The following is an 11,824-nucleotide window of genomic DNA, read 5'->3' as shown; positions in this document are numbered from 1 at the left end:
GGTAATAAACCAACATTTGACTTTTTAGTGAACTGATTGGTAGTTTGGAGGAGTTACCACCGTGACTATTTTCTTCTGTAATGATCAATCTCATTGAATCATGATAACTTTCCTGACTTGGGTAAACCCTCTGCTTTTTTTAATGCTGTTTATATGCAGAATCTGAAGTCAAAGAGCACAGTATCTTGCCACTTCTAAAAGTGTTAAAGATATTTAGTATTGCAGCCCTAAACTAGTTTCTGAATGTTAGATTTAAGAGGTTCTACTTGATTGTAGACCTCACTCAGATATTCCTCATGTTTATAAATTTAATTTGAATATTTGGAAAGTATATGGTATGTCTATAAGAGAGAAACTCATTTAAAAAAGGACTATTTGCTTATTCTTTCAAATAACCCAGTTTATTGGTTTTGGGGCATAATACAGACTAACATGATTTCTTTTGCATATTATTTGAAATGGAAAAGGGGTAAATTTAATTTTAGCAATTGTCTTCAGAATTGTTTCATATCAATAGTGAGGAGATATTTTATTTATGTATTTTTTTTTGCTTTTTAGGGCCATACCCATGGAATATGGAAGTTCCCAGCCTAGTGGTCAAAGAATTTTAACCGCTGACCTATACTACAGCCATGCCAGATGCAAGGTGCATCTGCGATCTACACCACAGTTCACGGCAACACAAGATACTTAACCCACCGAGGAAAGCCAGGAATTGAACCCGCATCTTCATGGATACTATTCAGATTCGTTTCAGCTGAGCCACAATGGGAACTCTGAGGAGATACGTTAATATGCAGCTTCATTAAGTTATAAAGTGTTAGTATAAGTCATAAAATGGAAAGATTATAAAGGCATATTCTATTTTAAGAGTACTCTGTATATGAAAATTTAACTGCTAGTTGTAAAGTTTAAGAATGGCTGTTTACTTTATGAAGCCTTGTTTCCTTAAGGCTTTTTTTGTGTCATTTTGTATAAGTGGTCTCCTTATATATAAAATGTTAGCTAAAAGAGTTTGATTTACCAAACTTCTGCCCAGGGTTGCAGGGGAGGGTTTAGGTTTACTGCAATCTGTGATAATCAATGCTAAATAATAAATCTTGCCAAAAAGGAGAGTTAACTTCAGGTCTTAAGTCAACCATGGCTATAACTCATGTCTCTAAACTTATTAATGTGCTTTCATGTCACAAAAATTGATTATAGTTGCTTTTACCTGTAAGTTTGGTTATTCATAATCTCCTTCATACTATCTCATAGCTCATTTCATCCCATTATAGTGGTTAAAATTTAAGTTGTGATTGTACTTTGTATTTTGTAATGTGGAGTGATCTTATAATCAATAATTGATTTTTATTGTGATGTTTTAAAGAGTTCGATATTGGTATGCATGTATATAAATTAATAAAAGAGTGAATAGTTGGAAAGAAAAAGACAAATAGAAGAAAATTAGGGTGTTAATTGGTAAGGGCTTGAATCCATCATTCTTGTAGAAATATAAAGGAAATAAAATTTAGATAATTAGATTAAAAATAAAATTAAAGAATATTTAACCAGTCTTGGTAAGTGAATGAAAATGGCTATGGTGGAGCAGTGCAATGGGAAGGCAATTGGAGGAGAAAAATGATTGTTGAAGAAAAAATAGAATAGTTAAGAGAAAATATAATTTCAGATAAAGTACTGTAGTTTAAGAATGTGGCCGTGGATAGAAATGCATATTTGGAATTCATTCTCATAGAAGTGATAGATGAAATCTTGAAAGTGAGTAAAATGGGATTAGCCATCTTCTGTAATAGGTCAGATGATGTTATGGTAATTCTGTAGCACAAATTTATAGAAACATTCTGTCTTAAAATATTTCAGTATGACTTATATCCCTGAGTACATTTCTGTATTAGAAATTGGCCTCTTTTCTAGCACTTAGTAACTCATGCATATTAACCAGAGTATAGGTTTTTAAATTTAAAAAGGAAAAAAAAAATCCCTTGGGTTTGCTTTGCTGCTTGCTTATTGCCATTCAGTAGAAACACATGAGCCAAATACTAAGCAGCTTTAATATTAGAGCTTTGATTGATTCAGGGTCTGTCTCTGGTGAATTTATCAGTTAGTTATGATTTTTTTATTCTACTTTTATTACTGATTGTCATACCTACTTGAAACAGAAACTTCTTACCTTTCAATATATCATCTTTTGTCATGTTATATTTCTTAACTAGAGGAAGAATTACTTTATTTTAGAGGATTTTTCCCTCGTTCCACATGTTTATCAAGGCATGTTCACTTTTGGTCATCATCTCTGGCATTTCCTTTGTAAGTGTGTCAGAAACTGGAACTTTGTAATTCACTTTAGCCTTCAAATGGGACTACATATTTATCTTTTAAATGACTTGGTTTCCAAGTTTAGAAAGTTAGATTTCACACACACCAATCTGAATTTCAAGCTGCTTTGAATAAATTAAGCTACAACTGCTTAAACCAACAGTATTAGTTCTCTGTTTCTGTGGGTCAGGAATCCAGGTGCAGCTTCACTGGCCCCCTCTGGCTTAGGACCCCTGACAAAGCTGTACTCAAGCTGTACTGAGATTTCTGGCATTGTAAGATTCCACTGGGAGAGTGTCATTTAAGCTTGCTGCCAAGGTTGTTGGAAGCATTCAGCTCCTCAGAGGATGTAGGTTAAAGGCCTCCCTTGTTCCTTTTCACATGGCTCTCCATAGGACACCTCATCATAGCAGTTTGCTTCATCGGAACAGAAATGAGAAGAGGCTGAGAGTGCCACCAGGACCCAAGTCACGGTCTTTTGTAATTCAGACTTGGAATGCCACCTGGACATTTTTGTTGTCCCTCCCACCACTGGATACTGATCACTAAATCCAGCCCACACTCAAGAGTAGGGCATTACCCAAGGGAATGAATGCTGTCAGGAGCCATTTTAGAAGTCATTGATTGCTCCCTACTGTGAGTTTTCTCAGCACCGGCATGTATTAGAGTCAAGTTCTGACAGGCTCCTTATGTGTAGGTCATGAACTCTCTGGTCCACAGCTGACCTCGTCCAATCTCCTTAACTTGTCTGCGTTTCCTGCTGGGATTCTACATGCAGTTGAGTTAGTGACAATGATGTTAAGCAGGGATCACAGTCTTCATAGTAGAGATGTTTTCCCACGGTCTCAAATTCATCCCTTCTCTGTTCTGTGGAGACTAAATAACCACATGGAGTCACAATAGTAGATCTGAAAAGGACCAAATTTAGTGTTGCCTTGTGGGCTAATATATATTTACTTAGTTTTTCAGAAATTCTTTAGGAATTCTCAAATTTTAATCAAACCTTTATTAACATAGATATTTCAGTCATTTAAAACCTATTTAAGTAAGCCTACTAGAAAGTATTTTTTTTCTCATTTTTTTATTAGAGTATAGGTGATTTACAGTGTTCTGTCAATTCTTTTTTTTTTCTTTTTTTTTTATTTCCCCACTGTACAGCAAGAGGATCAAGTTATCCTTACATGTATACATTACATTTTTTTCCCCCACCCTTTGTTCTGTTGCAACATGAGTATCTAGACATAGTTGTCAATGCTACTCAGCAGGATCTCCTTGTAAATCTATTCTAAATTGTGTCTGATAAGCCCAAGCTCCCGATCCCTCCCACTCCCTCCCCCTCCCATCAGGCAGCCACAAGTCTCTTCTCCAAGTCCATGATTCTCTTTTCTGAGGAGATGTTCATTTGTGCTGGATATTAGATTCCAGTTATAAGTGATATCATATGGTATTTGTCTTTGTCTTTCTGGCTCATTTCACTCAGTATGAGGTTCTCTAGCTCCATCCATGTTGCTGCAAATGGCATTATGTCATTCTTTTTTATGGCTGAGTAGTATTCCATTGTGTATATATACCACACCTTCCAAATCCAATTATCTGTGGATGGACATTTGGGTTGTTTCCATGTCCTGGCTATTGTGAATAGTGCTACAATGAACATGGGGGTGCACGTGTCTCTTTTAAGTAGAGTTTTGTCCGGATAGATGCCCAAGAGTGGGATTGCGGGGTCATATGGAAGTTCTATGTATAGATTTCTAAGGTAGCTCCAAACTGTTCTCCATAGTGGTTGTACCAGTTTTCGTTCCCACCAGCAGTGCAGGAGGGTTCCCTTTTCTCCACAGCCCCTCCAGCACTTGTTATTTGTGGATTTATTAATGATGGCCATTCTGACTGGTGTGAGGTGATATCTCATGGTAGTTTTGATTTGCATTTCTCTTATAATCAGCGATGTTGAGCATTTTTTCATGTGTTTGTTGACCATCTGTATATCTTCTTTGGAGAAATGTCTATTCAGGTCTTTTGCCCCTTTTTCCATTGATTGATTGGCTTTTTTGCTGTTGGGTTGTATAAGTTGTTTATATATTCTAGAGATTAAGCCCTTGTTGGTTGCATCCTTTGAAACTATTTTCTCCCATTCTGAAAGTTGTCTTTTTGTTTTCTTTTGGGTTTCCTTTGCTGTGCAAAAGCTTTTCAGTTTGATGAGGTCCCATGGGTTTATTGTTGCTCTAATTTCGATTGCTTTGGGAGACTGACCTGAGAAAATAATCATGATGTTGATGTCAGAGAGTGTTTTGCCTATGTTTTCTCCTAGGAGTTTGATGGTGTCCTGTCATATGTTTAAGTCTTTCGGCCATTTTGAGTTTATTTTTGAGCATGGTGTGAGGGTGTGTTCTGGTTTCTTTGCTTTGCATGCAGCTGTCCAGGTTTCCCAGCAATGCTTGCTGAATAGACTGTCTTCTTCCCGTTTTATGTTCTTGCCTCCCTTGTCAAAGATTAATTGACCATAGGTGTCAGGGTTTATTTCCGGATTCTCTATTCTGTTCCATTGGTCTGTCTGTCTGTTTTGATACCAGTACCACACTGTTTTGATGACTGTGGCTTTGTAATGTTTCTTGAAGTCTGGGGGAGTTATGCCCCCTGCTTGGTTTTTGTTTCCCAGGATTGCTTTGGCGATTCTGGGTCTTTTGTTGTTCTATATAAATGTTTGGATTGTTTGTTCTAGTTCTGTGCAAAATGTCCTGGGTAATTTGATAGGGATTGCATTGAATCTGTAGATTGCTTTGGGTAGTATGGCCATTTTTACAATATTGATTTTCCCAATCCAGGAACATGGAATATCTTTCCATTTCGTTACATCTTCTTTGATTTCTTTGATTAAAGTTTTATAGTTCTCGGCATACAGGTCCTTTACTTCTTTGGTCAGGTGTATTCCCAGGTATTAGATTTTTTGAGGTGCAATTTTGAATGGTATTGTAGTTTTGTATTCCTTTTCTAATATTTCATTACTGGTATACAGAAATGCAACTGACTTCTGAATGTTAATCTTATATCCTGCTACTTTGCTGAATTTATTAATCAGTTCAAGTAGTTTTAGGGTTGAGTCCTTAGGGTTTTCTATGTATAGTATCATGTCATCTGCATACAGTGACAGTTTGATCTCTTCTCTTCCTATATGGATGCCTTTTATTTCTTTGGTTTGTCTAATTGCTGTGGCTAGGACTTCCAAAACGATGTTGAAGAGCAGTGGTGAGAGTGGGCATCCCTGTCTTGTTCCAGATTTGAGTGAGAAGGCTTTCAGTTTTTCCCCATTGAGTATTATATTTGCTGTGGGTTTATCATAAATGGCTTTGATTATATTCAGGAATGTTCCCTCTATACCCACTTTGGCGAGGGTCTTGATCATGAATGGATGTTGGACTTTGTCGAATGCTTTTTCTGCGTCTATTGAGATGATCATATGATTTTTGACTTTTTTTTGTTAATGTGGTGTATGATGCTGATTGATTTGCGTATGTTGAACCATCCTTATGAACCTGGGATGAACCCTACCTGGTCATGGTGTAGGATTTTTTTGGTATGTTGTTGGATTCAGTTGGCTAAGATTTTGTTGAGAATTTTTGCATCTATATTCATCAATGATATTGGGTGATAGTTTTCTTTTTTGGTGGTATTTCTGTCTGGTTTTGGAATTAGGGTGTTGGTGGCATCATAGAATGTCTTTGGGAGTATTCCTTCTTCTTCAACCTTTTGAAAGAGTTTGACAATGGGCACCAATTCCTCTTTATATGTTTGATAGAATTCGCCTGTGAAGCCATCTGGTCCTGGACTTTTATTTGTAGGGAGTGTTGTTATGACATCTTCAATTTCATTTCTAGTGATGGGTCTGTTCAGTTGGTCTGTTTCTTCTTGATTCAGTTTGGCAGGCTGTAAGATTCTAGAAAATTGTCCATTTCTTCCAGATTGTTAAACTTGTTGCCATATAGTTGTTCATAGTATTCTCTTATGGTTTTTTGTATTTCTGCTGTATCCGTTGTGATTTCTCCTTTTTCATTTATAATTTTATTTATTTGGGTTCTTTCTCTCTTCTTTTTAGTGAGTCTGGCCTGTCAATTTCTAATATACAGCATAGTGACCCAGTTATACACATTGTTTTTCTCATATTATCTTTCATCATGGTCTATCCCAAGAGACTGGACATAGTTTCCTCTGCTATACGGTGAGATCTCATTGCTTCTCCATTCTAAATATAATACTTTGCATCTACCAATCCCAAACTCCCTGTCTACCCCACATCCTCCCTCTTCCCCCTTGGCAACCACAAGTCTGTTCTCTATATCCATGATTCTGTTTCTGTTTTATAGCTAAGTTCATTTGTGCCATAAATTAGATTCCACATGTAAGTGATATCATATAGTACCTGCCTTTCTCTTTACGGCTTACTTCACTTTGTATGAGAATCTCTACTTGCATCCATGTTGGTGAAAATGATTTTATTTTATTCTTTTTTATGACTAAAGTTCCAAAACATGTATGTATCACATCTTCTTTTTTTATTTTTTTTTAATTTTTTTTAATTTTTTTGTCTTTTGTTGTTGTTATTGTTGTTGCTATTTCTTGGGCCGCTCCCATGCATATGGAGGTTCCCAGGCTAGGGGTTGAATCGGAGCTGTAGCCACCGGCCTACGCCAGAGCCACAGCAATGCGGGATCTGAGCCGCGTCTGCAACCTACACCACAGCTCACGGCAACGCTGGATCGTTAACCCACTGAGCAAGGGCAGGGACCGAACCCGCAACCTCATGGTTCCTAGTCGGATTCGTTAACCACTGTGCCACGACGGGAACTCCTGTATCACGTCTTCTTAGTTCATTCATCTGTCAATGGACATTTAGTTTTTTTCCATGTCTTGGCTATTGTGATTAGAGCTGCAGTGAATATATGGGTGCATGTATCGTTTTGAATGAAAATTTTGTCCAGATACATGCCCAAGAGTGGGATTGCTGGGTCATATGGTAGTTCTATATTTAGTTTTCTGAGGAACCACCATACTGTTTTCTATAGTGGTCATACCAGCTTACATTTCCCACCAACAGTGTAGGAGGGTTCCCTTTTATCCACACCCTCTCCAGCATTTTTTATTTGTCGATTTATTAATGATGGCCGTTCTGACCAGTGTGAAGTGGGGCCTCGTTGTAGTTTTTTTTTGTTCGTTTGTTTTTGTCTTTTTTCTATTTCTTTGGGCCGCTACCGCGGCATATGGAGGTTCCCAGGCCAGGGGTCTTATTGGAGCCGTAGCCACCAGCCTACACCAGAGCCACAGCAATGCGGAATCCGAGCCGCGTCTGCAACCTACACCACAGCTCACGACAACGCCGGATCCTTAACCCGCTGAGCAAGGGCAGGGACGGAACCCGCAACCTCATGGTTCCCAGTCAGATTCGTTAACCACTGCGCCACGACGGGAACTCCTCATTGTAGTTTTGATTTTCATTTCTCTAATAATTAGTGATGGTGAGCATTTTTTCACATGCCTTTTAGCCATCAGTATGTCTTTGAGAAATTTCTGCTTAGGTCTTCTGCAATTTTTCAATTGGTTCATTTGTTTTTTGTTGTTGTTGAGTTGTATGAATTGTTTGTATATTTTGGAGATTAGGCCTTTGTTATAAACCTACTAGGTATTTAATAAAGGTTGTCATGCTTAGAAAACAGCAAAACTTCATTTGCACATGCATTTTCAATTATTCTAGATCTGTTATTAATTACAGGCTTATGATACTGCACTGATCTTTTTAAAAAGTTCTATAAAATTTTACATGAATGATCAGTGGTATGAAATATTTATGTAGAATGGTATGAGGCAAGTTCTTAATGAACTTGTGCAATTAAAATGAAATATATACATACATACATATAAATTGATGATGAGCTGATATAACATTGTAACTTTTAATACCTTTATTTTACATTTTTGAATTAGCAGAACGGACTGTATTGTCATTGACCTTATAAGTAAAAATTTTAAAACAAGAACTTACTTATATTAATAAAATGCCACTTTTAGCTCAGTTGCAGTTCTGTGTAAGAATTCATTTGAGCAAAAGATTTCACTGCCAAAAAAATAACATTCAAAACCACTGATCTGGAATAATTTTCCTTTGTGTTAAGGAAACTTTATTGAGAGAGATTGCCAGTAAAAGCTTTTTGTTCTTAAGCAAAATCATAAGATAGCCAGTTAGAATAAAAACTTGCTTTTCTAAAATAGCAATATATAATATTTAATATGCAAACTCTGAGGTCCAGTAAGATTCTGAATTATCTTTTTAATCATCCAAGATTTGATATTTGCAGTATAGTTTCCATATTTAAAACATTATCTCTTATCCAGATGTATTATTATGCTATGTGACCACTATACTCAACTAACCAGAATTTGCTATTCTCTGACCATACAATACTGCAGAGTTAATTTTATAAATACTATATCTACACAATAACCTATGTAAATATTTAGTTTATTTACCATATTATTTATTACTACTTTTAGGATATAATTTTAATGATAAGAGATATAAAAAGTATGCTTAATATCTAGTGGGGTCCCTCTTGTTAGGTATTTTTTTCCTTCAGGGTAGAATTTAGTAGAGAATTATGACAGCTATGTTTGGAAAGAATGTTATCAAATCAAATATTAGTCATATTTATTATAAGTCGACATTATAATCTAGATCAACTTTGAGGATATTTATTATTTATGTGGCAAAACAAATATGTTACTGGCTTATCTGATCATTATTTTATTTTGCTTTTAAACAAATTCTAAGAGATGACTAACTATATCTTTTTTGATGTGTTTTTGTTGTTTAATACTTGTTTTTGTCTCACCCCATTTACCACTCCAATATGGCAATGGCTTTATTGTATTATCTTTAAATGTGCCATGTTGGTAAGGGACCTGATATTCAGGAGAATTTATGTTTTCCTCTCTTGCATGCTAACCTTTTCTCAACACTCATAAAACGTCCCTCACCCCATGGGGGAGGCCATCACTAGAAATGGCGGTACTACTGGCCTCTTGGTTGAAACTCTCATGTTCTGTCTTAAATGGCAGATAATTAGTGATAGACATTTCTACTTGATATGGGAATCCAACTGCCATTTATAATCCTTTGCTCCAGCAAGGTGTGTTCTAAATGCCAGCTTACAGTTGAAATTTTAGTATCCAACCTATTAAAGTTGAAGACTTGCTGGAACTCCGATGTTTAAACAAGTTTGCAATTATCTTGTCATTGAATACTTTCAATACAAGTAGATCTATTCTCAGATTTCCTCTTTCCAATATGAATGTAATATTTGTTTTTACAAGAAATATTATAAATTCACCTGAAATTTATACATCATCTGCTTGAGTCTTTCTCACTGCCCTTGGCATCTTTGGATCTTATCGTGCTGCTGCTTTTCACTCATATTCCAACCGTCTCATTCAGGACAGACCTTAGGCCTCAGAGGCAATGTATTGCATCCCTACAGGGGGTACCATTTGCAAAGGCTGCACCTTGAATGATGCCCCCGACCCCAGACAGTGCACAGTGTTCAACCTGCATAGTGGCCCAGTGGATCATTCCTTAGCCTATTTGAATGGACCAGTTGTTGGAATAGTTTGCTTCTTCTCACACTTGCCCTGCACATCCTTGTATCCACACATGTCTCAGCATAAGCCTTCAAGATACCCATCATCTTTGTTCCTGCTTCTCTGAGATAGAGAATTCAAAAGTGTATTCTGTGTTCTTACTACTGCACCATAATGAGGATTTCCCAGTTTACAAAAATATTGGCAACAGTATATTCTAACCTTTCAGGGATATTGTGATCATTAGTGGTATAATATGTATTAAGTACCTGGCATTCAGTAAACAATGCTCATTATCCTTCTTTTAGTGCAACTAATTAGTATAAGGTTCTGAATTTTGGCAATGGCATTTATGTATGAATTTATACAGTGACTATAAAACATGTTTTTCTCTCATTAAATCAAATCACACACCAAACTAAAAACCTTTTGTTTGCCTAATTGAGTTATGATGTGTTCTTAAAAGTAATTAAACTACATAACTGAAAAAAAATCTGCAATTTAGTTTTTCACAAATTCAGACTACAGTTGCATTAGTGAGATGTTCCTGTGTATAGTCTGATGGATATGCGTTGCTTGCATGAAGAAAGCACTGGGACTGTGCTTAAAGAATATATTTTGGAGTGCAAAGTTGGGATCTGTGCTACTGTTACCAGGCTATGATTTGTTAGGGGTTGACTTTATTCTTTTGTTTTTCTAAATTTGGGTCTTGTTTTCTCACTTTTTTTTTCTGGTTTGCTAACTCACATCCAACAGTTCCTTCAAATTAAAACTCAGAATGTAATGTTTCCAAAATATTTTCTGTATTCATACAAATGTTTAAGAATACTTGTGTTTGATTTATCAGATGCTTGACACACAGCAGGTGCTCAGAAAAGCTCCTTTAAAAAACTCAGAGACCAGAAAACACATTTTCACCTTTTTATATAGGGGGACAGTATCCCCCAAATTCTGGAGTCATATGTATATCTCTTTTCCTCAGAATTTGGGGAGAGTATAGATGATGATCACACTGGTATTTAGAGATGAGTGCTTTGATGAATGTAAGTAAGGCATGTATTGATTTGTCTTTATGATTGCATATCATTTTGATTATGCATGGCAGTGGTTTTCAAACCCTCTTAAATCACATTTTACCCATTTTAGTTTTATCCAGACATCCAAGTTATAAAACATACTGGGCTTCTGGAGTTGAAGCTGCATCTTCTTGGCTACTTTGAGCCCTTCGTTGTATCCTGAGGTCAGCTCAGCTGTATAGCTTTGAGTGGAATGAGGGCGAGCAATCAAGAAAGTAGATAATTAAATATAACTGCATCACCATTCTGGGGGTTCTTGCCATTGATACTTTCAATAGATGCTGCAAAGCCCAAGATAAGAAATAGAGGTTAACATTTACTCAATAGTGCAGGTAGTTTTCTTGTCATATCCTGTTTCATCCTCATATCAGTTCTGTGGTCACCCCTCTTTTGCATATGAGGAAACTGAGGCTCAGAGAGGTTTAGTCCCTTGCCCAAATATACAAGAGCTGAGTTTTGAAACTTGCTGAGTTTGCACTGTTGATTGATACATTGATACACTTTGCTGGCATTCAGAGTTGTCCATACATGAGTATGGAAAGTCTCCATCTCTGGAGCATTGTGATGGAGATGCTTTTCTTCCTATGACAGTATTGAGGGTAGCGGTTAAAATACAGATGAGATCAGTGCTATAATGCAATGCATGAGACATAATAAAAATAAGTCAACTGAATAATCTTTTGTATTTTGAAAGCAGCTTTATATACATTATCATGGATATGAATTTATCATAGATAAGCTAGTGTTGTTAACAGGTATTGCTTTGCACATTGGAAAGATGAGGAAATCTACCAAAATACCTAAAATAA

The sequence above is a fragment of the Phacochoerus africanus genome, chromosome 2, assembly GCF_016906955.1.
Source record: "Phacochoerus africanus isolate WHEZ1 chromosome 2, ROS_Pafr_v1, whole genome shotgun sequence".
Lineage (NCBI taxonomy): Eukaryota > Metazoa > Chordata > Mammalia > Artiodactyla > Suidae > Phacochoerus > Phacochoerus africanus.
This window is presented reverse-complemented; position numbering follows the sequence as displayed.